The 11,228-nt window shown below is 56.6% G+C and overlaps 1 long non-coding RNA gene across 1 annotated transcript; it reads left to right on the top strand.

Moving 5' to 3' along the window:
• Nucleotides 1-5,095: 5,095 nt before the first annotated feature.
• On the top strand, nucleotides 5,096-7,794 carry LOC121935784. The gene is made up of 3 exons (XR_006104849.1): nucleotides 5,096-5,520; nucleotides 6,452-6,739; nucleotides 7,631-7,794. It is a non-coding gene; the product is annotated as an uncharacterized LOC121935784 (long non-coding RNA).
• Nucleotides 7,795-11,228: the final 3,434 nt, after the last annotated feature.

Below are 11,228 nucleotides of genomic sequence, written 5' to 3'. Positions count from 1 at the left end.
TCCACAGGAAAATCTGGATCCTTGAACTAACATGATTGTGGGCTTATGCTTACTTTTCAAATCATCAACTGGGCTTTATGTTTAATGTTTCCCAATTTGAAACATGTACAAACCCAACTGACTGTATGTGTAAGCTCACAAAGCGCATGATTGATGATGATGATGATGATTCAGAATATATATGAGAAGCTGGGTCGCATGTGAATAAGAACATACTGTATTTTTCTGGCCTTAAGACTACTTTGTCAACCCAGGAAACTTCTCAAAAGTCGGGGTCGCTTATAGCAGGTGGCAGAAAACTTCTGACCGGACTGGACAATCTATCTGCAGGTGGCCCGCAAATGTAACTTGAAGGCCGGAGCAAGCTGCAGGCGCCCGGTAGGCCCGCCGCCGGGGCATGGGAAATAGAGCTTGTTTGCACTACCCTCCCCGGACAGGCCTTGGAGACAGGGAGAGCTGACCATCCAAGCAGCCGTTGAATACAAGAACGTTTTCCTGCGCGTATCTCATGTCATAACCTTTTGAATTACAATTACCAGAGTGAAATCAAACTGATGTGTTTTTAATTTGTCTTTGGTGTGTGTTGGAAGAGGGGTGGTCTTACACAGTGAGTAGATCCCAAACTCTATATTGTAACTGGAAAAGTTTGGGGGTGGTCTTAGACGCCGGAAAATACACCGGAATATCCAAGAAGAAGGTTGAGATGAGATTTAAAAGAGACACACATCAGAAATGGAAGAAGAAGCCAGCCAGACTTGTAGGTGAATGTTAGCCAAGGCAATGCTCAGAAGGAAGCCAGCGGCCTGGCAGGGAGGCCAGGAAACGTCAGGGAACGGCGGCGTAGGTTCAAGCAAGAGAGAGCGAGGAAATGGCCCGGCCGTTGGGCAAGAAGGGACAGAGAGGAGGCTCGTCAGCAGCCACTTTGCCTCCGCTTCCTCCCAGAGGAAAGCGCATTCTAAGGGCTGGAACAGACCAACCGCAGAGTACGCAGACTACAGCCAGAATAGGCAAAGAGGGAGTAAATGGAAACACGCTGCTCTAGGGAACCCAGGCCTCACAGGCCGGATGAGCTGCGCCCAGAGCGACTACTTGCAGGTCCTCACCTGATAGCAAAGGTCCACTAGCGTGCGAATGGCTGCAGGAACAGGAGTGGCACATCAGACGAGAGGAGGGCAGCCCGGTCCCCTTGGCGCCAAAGTACGGACCTAGGCACCGAGACATTGGTTCCAGGAAGCTTCTGGAACAGGTCGCTAACCCATCGGTCCCTCTTCCTCTGCACACTTAGAAGGGAAACCTGCCATTACAAGGAGCCAGCGAAGCTCCTCAGAAACGAAGTCCCAGAGAGACTTACGTGGTAGGGAAGTGTTGTGGCCTGCAAGCAGTTCATGATCTCAGGGAAGAGCGTTGGCAAGATCCTCCCCAATAGCCTTGGCAGGCAAGCTGAATAGGGCTCATGCACCACCTACTAGTACGTGGAGGTGCACCGGTTGGCCGGCTGTATCCAAAGGTCAGTGACCATGAGGGATGCCATAACCCGCGGCCCCGTGACAATCACCGCTTTTGGGGGCCCCTCGGTCATGGCACGGTTGGGGCCCCCCACGCCTGTTCCTTCCCGGGTCGGGGTCCAATCCTCCCGCGCGCTGTGTGCACTCTCCCCGCCTGGCGCAACTGCGTAGCCTAGAGAGCAGCTCTTTAAACATCTGCCACTCAGAGCTTTATATACCGAAGTGAGCCACTTGGTATCATAAACCCTCAGGAAGCCTGAGCAAAGAAAGCCAAAGGCCATCAATGGTTCCTGTTTCTCTGGGAGTTTAATTGCCGACGCTTTTAAACTAAACCGCGTCAGTATTCTCTCGTATTCTTGATCACAGGTCGTTTTTTGAGGCCCTAAACCCTTTAATTGTAATATGCAAATTTATCCAAAGCTGACAATGGAAAGAAGCAATCAGCCCTCCTCCCACTTGGGTTTGGTTTTTCAATGGGCTGGGTAAAGGAAGAGCTTTTGCTTGCTTGTAAATAGAAGGGCTTTGGGGGAGCAAAAGGATCCCCCCTTAACATCCAATGCTCAGTGCTATAGGATTCTGGGAAGATGTATTTTTCTTCTTGGACCCAAGAAGCTCTTTTGACAAAAGGAGGCGGATAGTTCCCACGCGGAGGCGTTGCCTGAGGAGGGCGGAGCGGATGGAAGAGAGGAGGCTGCTCGATGGTCCTGGCACTTCCCTTTCCTCCTCCCTCCCTCGGCCTCCTCCGCCTCTTCCTCTCCGGAGGCAAGCCCCACAGCAAGCTCAGTCACACTCCCCCCCCCATCTCTGCACTTTGAGACCCCTTTAACTGCCAAAGCTCAATTCTCTGGATTCCTGGTGTCCTGAGGCATTTGGCTTCTCTTGTCAGAGAGCTCTGGGGCCACAATAGACCTACAATTCCCAGGATCCCCAGCAACTGAGCAGTCCCTCAAACTGGACATTTCCCCCAGTGTGGATGCAGCACCTTGGGGAGGAAATCTGGGCACTGGCAGTTAAGTAAGTTTGGAGCGGTATGGACTCACCCTGTCAGAGATAGCGCTGGGACACATGGTACTAACAATTCCCAGCATTCCACAGCACTAACCAGACAGTTAAGTCACTCTCAAACGGGATTCTTTCCTCAGTGTGGATTGCAGCTTTGGTGGTAACTCTGGGCATTTCCAGTCCAGCATTGTTTTATTTTCGGCAGTGCATTTTGGATTAGAGACAAGATGACAGGCATCCTCCTCTTTTCCAGACATGTCCTCCATTTGGATCAGCTAGAAGAAGCATGGGATGTATAATTAATGGGTGTTGTTTGTAGCTTTTATTTCTGGCCATGTCCTACAGTCTTTTGCTGGGGGTGCCCTACATTTTTGGGGTGAGGGAGTGGTCACTTGGTCAGAGAGCGTTCCAGGGGTTTAACTGCCATGCTGCTGTGTTGCTGGAACAGACCACCATTCCCCAGGAGTCCATAGCATTCAGCCGAGGCAGTTAAAGTGGTCTCAAACCAGATGATTTCGCGCAGTTGTAGATGCAGCCCAAGCCTTTGCCTCTCTTATGCCTGAGATGTCAAAGCCCACGCCTTGGCAACCACAAAAAACTACAAATCCCAGGATTCCATAGGAGGGAGTGGGAGAGAGGAAAGGCATGTGCAGCAGCCTGTTTGCTTAATGCAGTTCTTAACATGGTGCACCTCTTGCCTACAGAGTCGCCCAGGCCCCAGCGGGGCCCTAGAGTCCCGCCAAGGCCTCGCTGGGCTTGGGAGAGGCTGTAACCCCCGCACCCCCCCACCCAATGGGGTGTGTTTTGGGGTTGTTGGGGTTTTTGGTTGTTGGGGTTTTGTTTTGTGTTTTTTTGGTTTTTTGTGTGTTGTTTTTTGTTCCCACACACCACCCCCCCAACCCCCCCCCACAACACAACCAAACCCACCCCCACCCACACCCACCCACCCCCCCACCCCCACCCCCACCCCACCCCAAACCCCACCCCCCCCCACACCCACACCCCACGCCACCACACCACCACCCCCCCACCCCCCCCCACCCAACCCACCCCCCAGCCCCCCACAACCCACAAGCAACCCAGGCCCAGCGAGGCCTTGGAGGAGGTTTAAAAATGTAGGAACCTTTTTTTGGGTTAATTTCCTGGCAGGAAAATTTTTAAAACAAATGTCCCTACATTTGAGTCGTGTCCTAGACATTTGTTCACCAGGTTTTGAGGTCCCCCGGATGGCAACCCTAGTTCGCAGCCTACGATAGGTGGGATGTGCACACCGGTTGTGGCCGGCCGGACCAAATGGCGGTGACAAGTGGGTTACGCACACTAATATTAGGTGAGGTCAACTGGTTGGTCGCCGGACCTAAAAGCATGGCGGTAACAGTGGGTACGCAGCACTACTAGTAGATGGAGGTGCCAAACGGTGGGCCAGCCAGACCCAAGGGAGTGACCAGTGGGTTACACAGCACTACTATTAGGTGGATGTGCACCGGTTGGGTCGGCCGGACCCAAAGGGCGATGACCAGTGGGTTAATGCAGCACTACTATTGGTGGATGTGCAACCGGTTGGCTGGCCGGACCCAAATGGGCGGTGACCAGTGGGTTTACGCAGTCACTACTAGTAGGTGGAATGTTTCAACTGGTGTGGCCTGCCGGACCCAGGGAGCGGTGGACCAGTGGGTTTACACAGCATTCATTTCCGACCTGCAAGGCGACTTGGGGGGCCGTGCGCACAGCCACGCGTGAGAACAGATGGTAAGAGGGCCACACTGGCATGTGTCCTGCCTCAAGGGGCTCCTGGGTGAATCCTCCATGGACAAGTCCGAGAAGGAGAAAGCAAACGACAATGCAAGACAGCACAGGTGGTGTCACTTCGCTTTATTCAGCGCTGGCCCACCTATTCAATGCCAGTGGGAAACTGAGCTCAGAGCCCTAAGGATTACGTTTAAAACCCCCACAAGGCCCGAGTAAACCAGGTGGTGGACCCCCCCCCTGGGCTGCAGAGGAGCCCTGGCTTCCCAGCCGCAGCCTTTCCAGGCCCCCATCCCCTCTTCTTCCTGGGAAGGAGAGGCATCACCTGCAAGCCTCCGCTCTCCCAAAGCAGCCGCCGTCATGTCCTAAAAGGGATCAAGCGCTAGCCACGACGCTCCTGGGAGGCAAAGCCCACGCCGTTTTCTTCATGACGCGCCGTGGCTGAGGCCCTGGCTGGCAAACGCTTCACAGAGCCATAGTTCTCTTTCACTAAACTTTTGGCAAATGGAGTCAGAGGCCTCTCAGCCGGTGGTGCATCCTTCGCATGGGCCTGGCGGGCAGCACCAGCTGACCCTGGCAAAGAGCACAGACAAAGCGTTTTTGGTGTTGTCCAAGGCTTGGAAGTGGCGCCCGAGTGCGTAAACTAAACACAAGGCGCACGCCGGCGGACGACCCCCAAAGCAGACAAGAGGGCAAACCGAACCCCCAGCGCCGCCAAACCCCAGCAGACAAGCAACGAGCATCCTTGGGGCAGGGCTGCCGCAGGAAAAGCCACGAGGACTCATTTGCATGGCCACGCCCCCTGCGAGTCTGCTTGGCTGGTTTATTCTCCCTCTCCCCGCCCCAGAGGAGAGAGCCGCGTTGCTAGGGGCAACGGGGCCGGTACATCGCACTTAGAGTGCGGTGACGTCATCAGGAGGCGCCCGGAGTTTCCCGCGTGGCTAAAAGGCCCCCAATCAGGGCTGCCTTTCCAACTGCCTGAGTCGCCGTCCCCGAGTCATAATTTCTTTCCCCTTTTATACATAAAGGGCCACAAGAGTTAACATTGTTGTAGTCCCCCTACAGCCCCCAGAAGGCCAGGTTTGGGGGGATTCTGGGAGTCATAGTCCCAGACAAAGGGGTCTGGCTCCTTTTTGGACAGAGCTGGGTTGGAGCGGGATGGAAAGAAAGAGTTACTTTTTAAAGGGGGGACTATAAATCCCAGAATGCAGCTCCTGGAGGTTCTGGGAAATGTAGCCCCTCCAAAGTAACTTTTCCAAGCTCCAAGGTAGTCTGAGTGGAGGGGGGGAGGTTCTGAGAGTTGTAGTTCCAAAAAAGAGGGGGAAGCTGTTGCCTCTAAAGTAAGCAGAGCAAGGAGGGGGGGTTACTTTTAAGTGGGGGGGGGACAATGAACCCCAGAATCCCCTTCCTCAGGAAGGCTGCAGGTGGTTCTGGGACTTGTAAAGCCCCCTCCCCTCAAGGTAACTTTTCTAATCCCTAGGAAGGCCAATTTCATAAACTGGGGGGTTCTGGGTGTTGTAGTCCCCCCAAAGTGTGTTGGCCTTAGCAGAGCAAAGAAGAAAACCTATGGTCTAGTTGAATGGAAACTGTAGGTCCCAGAATCCACCCCTCCTCCTACGGTTCTTGGAGGCTCTGGGAAACATAACCCTAGAAAAGTAACTTTTCCAAGCTCTGGGCTGAACCCTCCAGAAGGGAGTTATAATCTCTTTAAATGCAGGATTGCATGATGGACAGGTTTGGGACCTCTAAGCCAGGGGTAGGCAACCTTTTTGAACCGGGGGCCAGGTTGCAGTCCCTCAGACAACTGGGGGGCCGAAGCCAAAAAATAAATAATTAAATATATTTTTTAAAAATTAAATATATAAATAAATCGGGGCAAATGTAGGACAACATTTTCAAATGGAAGACATTTTTTTTTAAAAAAATGGAGGACATGCGAAAAAATTTGCTGATTTTTTTAAAAAATGTTAATATAAATGCATGTTTCTGAGGCTTCTATAGACAATTGCCCCCCAAAAGCCCCGGTGGCAATCGGCGGCAGGACCAGGCCAGGGGCCGGTCCCAAGGCCTTGCCGGGCCGCATTTGGCCCGCGGGCCGCAGGTTGCCTACCCCTGCTCTAAGCAAACATGACTTTTAAAAGGCTTTACCCATACTGTACTTTAAAGTAATTAAAGCATCTTTCTTCCTGCCTCCCCAGGAAAGGATGTCAGCAGCGGAGAAGGAGGAGGAGAGGGAAACCACGTGGGAAGCCATTCCCAAGCGCTGCTTCAGTGTCTGCAAGGATGCGTCCGGACGAGGGAGCTGCAGAAAGCGCGGCCCAAAGGCACCGTTTCTGCGAAACCCAGGCGTCCGGAGAGCAAGGCCTTGCAGCCAGAGGACAAAAGCGGTTCAAAGGAGGCGTCCAGAAAAAAAAAGCAGCAAGTTTGCAGAAAGGGGGGGAAGAAGAAGCAGCAGGAAGATGACAATTTGGCAGAAGCGGACGGAGGTGAGGTTGCTTTTGCTGCTTGTTGTGTGAAACGCGTTGGCGTCTCTCATGGCGCCCCAACATTGCGCTGCTTTTCCCCCAAAGAGGCTGCCGTTTGGGTGTATCAGGGGTTCAAAGGTGGGCTAGTGACACCCCACATACACACAGACACACACACACACGATAGATACCATAGCCAACAAAGTGCATTTGTTCAGTGATTTGAACACTGGACAAGGATGCTGGGCAACTGGGGTTTGAGTCTCTGTTCCCTCATCTGCGGAAACCCACTGGGGAACTCACATTGTCTGAACCTCAGAGGAAAATGTGGCCAAGAAAACACCACTATGGGTATTATTATTATTATTATTATTATTAGTGTGTGTGTGTAGTTGTGTGTGAGAGAGATCATCTGAATTTCCGGCAACTGGCCCCTTTGCCCTCTCTCCAACTTGCTGCATCTGAATTGAGGAGCCCTGGTGGTTCAGTGCTGCCTGGACTGCAGCCACTCACTCAAAACTATAAGGTGGCATGAGGACAGCCATCTTAAATCCACCCAAAATCCTGTCCATCAGTCTACTGCTTAAGACCATTCTGAGAGGAGAGCATGAGGGCAGCCATCTTGTATCAGCTCTAAACCAACCTCCTTTTTTCCTTCCTTCCTTCCTTCCTTCCTTCCTTCCTTCCTTCTTTTAGCACTATTTTGGCCCTTGCAGCCTTAGGTGAAACTGCTCTTCCATCCTGTTGCACTTCCTGCTTCGGCTGAAGTCTTCCCGACTTCTCTGCTTTGTCAATAGCAAGCAGGGGATGCTGGGATGCCGCCTCCTCCCGGGGTTTCCTCCCTCGCAGGGTTGGCGTCCATATCTCTCTCTCTCTCTCTCTCTGACCGCTTCCTCTCCTTCCTTTCTCCAGGCTTTTCCTGTTGGTCAAGGTTTTCAGAGGGGTCAGCGTGGCCGAATTCTCTTCCCGGCTGACCCCCGGCCAAAGGAAAGGGACGCTGAAGGACTCTGAGTGAGAGAAGATCCAGCGGTGAGTTTTTGGGGGTCTTCCAGTCCATCTGAGTTGATAATAAAGGGTTTTTGGCGAAAGGGGGATATCTAAAGGTCATCCGAGGAGGAGGAAGAGTCCCCCACCCCTGTGAGGTAGTCTGGTTGACCGCAACGGAGAGAGGAAGGTGGAGGAAGGCTGGTTATTTAAACCAGACACAATAAACAATTGGAAAGAGGGGGTATCTGAAGGCCATCCAGACTAACTGCCTTCCTCCCCCAGAAACACAGGAAATGTCCATTAAAATTGGGAGGGTGAGTCTGTCATTCAGAATGATTGACGTTAAGGACAAGAAGGGGCTGGGAGGCTCAAACCAGAAATAGAACAGAGTTGGAAATGAGTATTTCTAATGGTCATCCAGACTGTGCTTAAGAAACAAGAGAGTCCGCCGCCCCTGTGAGGTAGTCTGGTTGACTGCAAAGAGAGAAACGGGGAAAGCTTGAGGCAAGTAAAGAGTTGTAAAAAGTAGATATCTAAAGGTCATCCAGACCAAGGCTGCTGGGAATGAAGCAGGAAACGGTCAAGCTGCGGTTAAAGAAGGGAGAGTCCGTCACTCGTGAGAAAAGAAGAGAGGGAAGACCTAGGCTAGAACTGATAGAAAGGGGGATATCTTGTGGTCATTCAGACTGACCCCTGGTCTGCATACAGGAAATGTCCAAGGATGACCCCCCCCCCCCCGATAGACTACAATGAAGGGAGAAAGGGGGAAAGACCTAGACAAGAGAGATTGATGGAAGGGTTAGAAAAGGGGAATATCTTGTGGTCATCCAGACTGACCCCTGGCCAGCATACTGGAAATGGAAATGTCCAAGGATGACCCCCCCCCCCCGCATAACTACCAATGAAGGGAGAAAGGGGGAAAGACCAGACAAGAGAGACTGATGGAAGGGTTAGGGGTTATGCTTTAGGGCAGGGGTAGGCAACCTTTTGAACTGGGGGCCGGGTTGCTGTCTCTCAGACACAACTGGGGGGCCGAACCCTCCGGGGGTGGGGCCGCGTGCCGGGGGTGGAGCTTTCACCCTCCAGGGTGGGGCTTTCCCTGCTCCCTTTCCTGACCTCCAGCTGTTAAGAGACAGCTAGAAGTGGGGGGTGTGGATTGGGGAGGGGTGGACAGGTGTGCGCCTGCCCTTCCTTGGCCCCCAGCTGCTTCTCAGAGACAGGTGGGGACCAGTAAGGCCTGTGAGGGCGGAGCAGCAGGCATGCAGCCCCTGCTCCCTTCCTCGTGCTTCGCCAGGCCTGAGGTGTCCTCCGAAGGACACCTCAGGGCTATGGAAGCCCCGTGGAGAGGAGGAGGTGTGTGCCCGCCCTCTCCTCCTCTGTCCCTTCCTTCGGCCAAACGGGCCGAATGGGCCCTGTCAACCGAAGGGGAAGGGACGAAGGGAAGGCTTGGGCACCCGTCCCAGGCCTTCCCTTCGGTTCTTCCCTCGGCCGAAAGACGAAGGAAAGGCCGCCCGGGAGCCCAGAAGGGTAGCCTGCCAGGCCCTGGGCTCCCTCGGGGGCCCTCCTCCTCAAGACGTCCCTCCGGAGAGAGAGGTCTGGCGAAGGAAAGGCCCGCGGAGCCCAGGATGACGCCCTGCCAGGCCCCGGGCTCCCTCGGGGGCCCCCCCTCCTCAAGACCTCCCTCCGGAGAGAGAGGTCTGGCGAAGGAAAGGCCCCCGCGGAGCCCAGGATGACGCCCTGCCAGGCCCCGGGCTCCCTCGGGGCCCTCCCTCCTCAAGACCTCCCTCCGGAGAGGAGAGGTCTGGCGAAGGAAGGCCCCCGGGAGCCCAGGATGACGCCCTGCCAGGCCCCGGCTCCCTCGGGGCCCCCCCTCCTCAAGACCTCCCTCCGAGAGGAGAGGTCTGGCGAAGGAAAGGCCCCCGGGAGCCCAGATGACGCCCTGCCAGGCCCGGGCTCCCTCGGGGGCCCTCCCTCCTCAAGCCCTCCCTCCGGGAGAGAGGTCTGGCGAAGGAAAGGCCCCCGGGGAGCCCAGGATGACGCCCTGCCAGGCCCGGGCTCCCTCGGGGCCCTCCCACCTCAAGAACTCCCTCCGGAGAGAGAGAGGTCTGGCGAAGGAAAGGCCCCGCAGGGCGGATGACGCCCTGCCGGCCCCGGGCTCCCTCGGGGCCCTCCCTCCTCAAGACCTCCCTCCGGAGAGGAGGTCTGGCGAAGGAAAGGCCCCCGCGGAGCCCAGATGACGCCCTGCCAGGCCCCGGGCTCCTCGGGGGCCCCCCTCCTCAAGTCCCTCCTGGAGAGAGGTCTGGCGAAGGAAAGGCCCCCGCGGAGCCCAGGATGACGCCCTGCCAGGCCCCGGCCCCTCGGGGCCCCCCCTCCTCAAGACCTCCCTCCGGAGAGAGAGGTCTGGCGAAGGAAGGCCCCCGGGGAGCCCAGGATGACGCCTGCCAGGCCCGGGCTCCCTCGGGGGCCCCCCCTCCTCAAGACCTCCCTCCAGAGAGAGAGGTCTGGCGAAGGAAAGCCCCCGCGGAGCCAGGAGAGCCCTGCCAGGCCCCGGGCTCCCTCGGGGCCCTCCCTCCTCAGACCTCCCTCCGGAGAGAGGGTCTGGCGAAGGAAAGCCCCCGGGGAGCCCAGGATGACGCCCTGCCAGGCCCGGGCTCCCTCGGGGCCCCCTCCTCAAGACCTCCCTCCGAGAGAGGGTCTGGCGAAGGAAAGGCCCCCGGGGAGCCCAGGATGACGCCCTGCCAGGCCCCGGGCTCCCTCGGGGGCCCTCCCTCAAGACCTTCTCCGGAGAGAGAGGTCTGGCGAAGGAAAGGCCCCCGGGGAGCCCAGGATGACGCCCTGCCAGGCCCCGGGCTCCCTCAGGGGCCCTCCTCCTCAAGACCTCCCTCCGAGAGAGAGGTCTGGCGAAGGAAGGCCCCGGGGAGCCCAGGATGACCCCGGGCTCCCTCAGGGGCCCTTCCTCCTCAAGACCTCTCTCCGGAGAGAGAGGTCTGGCGAAGGAAAGCCGCCAGGGAGCCCAGGATGACGCCCTGCCAGGCTCCGGGCTCCCTCGGGGGCCCTCCTCCTCAAGACCTGCTCCGGAGAGAGAGGTCTGGCGAAGGAAAGGCCCCAGGGAGCCAGGATGACGCCCGCCGGCCCCGGCTTCCTCAGGGGCCCTCCCTCCTCAGACCTCCTCCGGAGAGAGAGGTCTGGCGAAGGAAAGGCCCCCGGGAGTCCAGGATGACGCCTGCCAGGCCCCGGGCTCCCTCAGGGGCCCTCCTCCTCAAGACTCCCTCCGGAGAGAGAGGTCTGGCGAAGGAAAGGCCCCCGGGAGCCCAGGATGACGCCCCTGCCAGGCCCCGGGCTCCCTCGGGGCCCTTCCTCCTCAAGACCTCCCTCCGGAGAGAGAGGTCTGGCGAAGGAAAGGCCCCCGGGGAGTACAGGATGACGCCCTGCCAGGCCCCGGCTCCCTCGGGCCCTTCCTCCTCAGACCTCTCTCCGGAGAGAGAGTCTGCGAAGGAAAGGCCCCCGGGAGCCCAGGATGACG

Source organism: Sceloporus undulatus, chromosome 6 (assembly GCF_019175285.1).
Source record: "Sceloporus undulatus isolate JIND9_A2432 ecotype Alabama chromosome 6, SceUnd_v1.1, whole genome shotgun sequence".
Lineage (NCBI taxonomy): Eukaryota > Metazoa > Chordata > Lepidosauria > Squamata > Phrynosomatidae > Sceloporus > Sceloporus undulatus.
The sequence above is the reverse complement of the archived record's forward strand: the minus strand, read 5'-3'. Positions and strand labels throughout refer to the sequence as shown.